Genomic DNA, 3,835 nt, shown 5'->3' with positions numbered 1-3,835 from the left:
GCTGCTGGACCTGCTGCTTTGTATATCTCTGCTGGTATCCCATCTTTTCCAGGACCTTTTCCTGAACTCATCTGGCTAACAGCTTTCTTAATCTCATCTATAGTGGGCAGAGAGTCAAGATCTGTCAGAGCAGGTTGTTGTGGAATTTCATTGAGGACGTTATTATTCACAGTTGATGGTCTATTGAGAAGGTTGCTAAAGTGTTCTCGCCATCTTTCGTTGATGCCTTCTTTATCTTTAATCAGAGTTGTGTTGTCTGATGAGAGCAGTGGGGTGGACCTTAGTTTAGAAGGTCCATAGACAGTCTTAATAGCACTGAAGAACATCTTTGAGTTCTTGAGTGGGTCTCAGCATAGTGCTCGGTTTCTTTGGCTTTGCTCTCCCACCAGTTGTCTTGTATCTGACGGAGGTCTTTCTGTGTTTTGCTCTGAAGGTACTTGAAATGGTCCCGTTTGGAGACTGAGGAGGGATCATTCTGCCTTTCGATAAAGGCTTTTCTCTTTACTTCCAGAGCTGAGCATATTTCTTCTTGGTTCTCATCAAGCCAATCCTGATGTGTTCTTTTCTTTGGTCCAAGAGATGTTATTGCTGTATCAGTCATCATTTGCTTGAACTAGTCCCACTTTTCGGTTTCAGTTGTCCGTGGGATGTCAGTTTGTCATCAAGACTCTTCTGAAAGTTGTTGAACCATTGAGCAGCCTTCAGTTTGGCTATGTTGAAAGCAGGTCGCACATGCTTAGGGTGTTTGTGCTAAGAGGGAGCGATGTAAAGTTGGAGAGACGTCCTGACTAATCTGTGGTCTGTCCAGCACTCTGCACCTCGTATTACTCTGGTGATCATTACGTCTCGGATGTCTCGCCTTCTGACAATGGCATAATCTATCAGATGCCACTGTTTGGACCTAGGGTGCATCCACGTCATTTTATATTTATCCGCTTGTCAGAACAGAGTATTGGTAATGGTCAGGTCATTTTCAGAATAAAGGCTCAAAAGGAGTAGTCCATTGCTATTCATTTTGCCTACACCCTGTGGCCCGGTTACTCCTTTCCAGTTCTCATTGTCAGCCCTGACTCGGGTGTTGAAATCTCCAAGTAGGAGTAGTTTATCTGTTACAGGTGTGGCCTTTATCAGTCTATCGAGATCTTCATAGAATTGTTCTTTTGAGTTGTCAGAGCATGTTAGAGTGGGTGCATATGCACTGTTGATGGTGGCATGATGTTTGGCATTTAGTGGGAAGCGTAGTTTCAGCAGTCTTTCATTGATACCCACTGGAAGGTCTGGGAGTTGATGCATCAAAGAGGTTTTTATTGCCAGACCAACTCCATGTATTCTGTCCTCTGTCTCAGTCTTACCCTTCCAGAAGAAGGTGTAACCACTTCCTGGTTCACTCAAGAAACCTTCCCCAGGCAATCTTGTTTCGCTTAATGCTGCTATATCAATGTTGTAGCAGGCTAGTTCTCGAGCAATGAGAGCTGTCCTTCTCTCAGGTCTTGCAACACCTTCTCGATCCATGAAGGTACAAACATTCCATATACCAATGGTAAGTTTTCTCAAATTTTTCTTTTGGTTTCGGCCACAGATTGGGTTAAACTGCCAGCTGCGGCTTGCTGGCCAGCTGTTGTAGGGCAGGCAATTTTTAGGCCACCTTTTCTAGGCCCCTCCCTTACTAGGGTGAGCAGTGCTGTCCTAAAGAGGGCTGCTCAGATGCCTGGGATGCTGCCGGGCAACTCTGCTGCCCCAAGTACAGAGCTGAACGACCTCCTATCCACAGGCCGCCTGCGTGCAGGATTGGGACTACGACTCCCAGTGGTAACCTCCACCTGTCGCTTTGCCCTTCCCCCATTGCCACAGGACTTGAGTGGTATGATGATGTTTAATGATTTGCACAGGACCTGTGCGTGAAAGCTTTTTAAGTGGTTGAGCTGTTGCATAGGAGCAATCTCACTCTCTCGATCTTAGAAGCCAAACACCAATGGTACGAAAAATCATCATGACTGGTAACTTCTTTGGTTGCCGTGGACATCTTTTGTGCCTCATCAAGCCCTTTGCTTTCCACAAAGCATTGCAGAACCACCTTCTTGGCTGTTGGATCATAGTGATCTCTTTCGCCCAGTCCGCTGGAGCTGATGTCGCAAGTGGGTAGGCCTATCCCTAATTCACTGAGGGTTTGAGTCCCATCAGTTACACTCACCTGGTTTGGCCGGCCTGTCGAAGCTATTGCCCAGGGTGTGGCCACTGTGCATGCTGCAGCTACTTGGAGCCACAGGTGAGAGCTGAGTGACAGGTGGGGACCAAAGCAGACAGACTACCCCCAAAGGGGTACGACAAGTCGCCCCATCAGAGGTACTACCCCTCTCTGGGCACCCCATACACCCCATCTGTCATCAGTATTCACTATATAATTGGGAGTCCTATTGGTACTGAGATGAAAACTGGAGTCATGCCTGTTGCATTTACATTGTTGCCTAGACAAATTTGGCTCTGTGTATATAAATGTCTCGTTCATTCGATTTGGGTTGTAATCCCCCTCCCTCAACCTGGAGAAACTCAAATCTCCTATTGCAATTAGTGCAGCAATTACCTTTCATTAGGGACCCCCGCCCGCCCGCCCGAGTGCCTCAATTAGATAGCTAGCAAAAGTCCACTAGTGCAACCTCATGCCTCTTCCCCTTCGACGTGCCTCTGTAGCGCTCAGTTTTAAGATCTCTGCTGCTTCCTTGTGTTTAGAGGGAAACTTCAGCTAGCACCGAGTCTCTGGCCCCTGTTCTCTTTTAACCACCTCAGGAGGCTCTGGGTGGGTTCTGCCTGGATCCGGCTCAGACTCCAGAGCGCTTCAGGACTCCCCGAGAAGCGGGGCCAGCCCTAGTTAGCGGGAAGCCTCCCTCGGGGTGAGGGGAGGGCGGCGCAGTTCGCCTGTAAGTGTTGGCTTAGCACAAAGGGGGAAGGAGCGAAACGTTCTGGTCTCTGACTGGTCGAGCTCCCCGGCAGCCGCCGCCGCGCCAGAAACCTCCAGGAATCCCCTTCTAGGGAAAACCGGCTCCCGTGTTGGGTGGGACTGAGGCCGCCGTCCCAGGGATGGGCTGGGCCCGGGCCTCTCGCTCTCCGTGCGGAGCGCTGAACCCACGTCCCATGGAGCGCTCTCGAGTGTGATGGGGCGAGGGGGGGGGGGGGCGTGTTTACAGTAGGGTCTCCCCGGAACTGAGCGGGTTCGTCAGGGGGGATTTTCTGGCCACTCTCCCCGCCGGGGCTGAAACGTTTGTACGGACGGAGCTGAAAAGTAACCTCGCTCCCTCAGCCCCAGTCTCCTGGGAGCGGGGGACCCAGGAGTCCGAGCCCCTCTGCTCCATGGCCCATGCAGGGAAAGGGAAGGTCTTCGGAGCCCCTTCTCCCCGCGCAAGCAGCGCTCCGCCTCTAGGCGAGTGACTCTACTGCAGGGAGCGAGGGCTGGGCGAGCCCCTCGCCTCCGGGGGGGAGGATCCTGCCGCTTTAGCCCCCCTCGTGCCCACCAGCGTGGAGCGAGCGAGCTGGCGCGGGAGGCCCCGCCCTGTCCCTTCGCCCCGCTCAGCGTAGTCCCGGGGCCAGGCAGGGGGAGGGGAAAGGGGGCGACCCCTCGCGTGGGGGTTTCTCGGGCGCTATGAACGAAGCTCCCAGCCCACACGTGGGGCGCTGCGCTTTGCAGAAAGGCTTCCCCGCTCGCGAGACATCCCTTCAAAGGGCGCGGGCAGCGGGAGGCTGGCGCCTCGCTTGGGGGCATTGCCCTGGCTGGCGTGTTCTCCTGCTGCACCCGTCATTTCCCAGCCGGGCCACCTCTCACCTGGCAGCGATGGGCGGGGAA

Source organism: Gopherus evgoodei, chromosome 6 (genome assembly GCF_007399415.2).
Source record: "Gopherus evgoodei ecotype Sinaloan lineage chromosome 6, rGopEvg1_v1.p, whole genome shotgun sequence".
In the NCBI taxonomy this organism is placed as follows: Eukaryota; Metazoa; Chordata; order Testudines; family Testudinidae; genus Gopherus; species Gopherus evgoodei.
Note: the sequence above shows the minus strand (reverse complement) of the source record.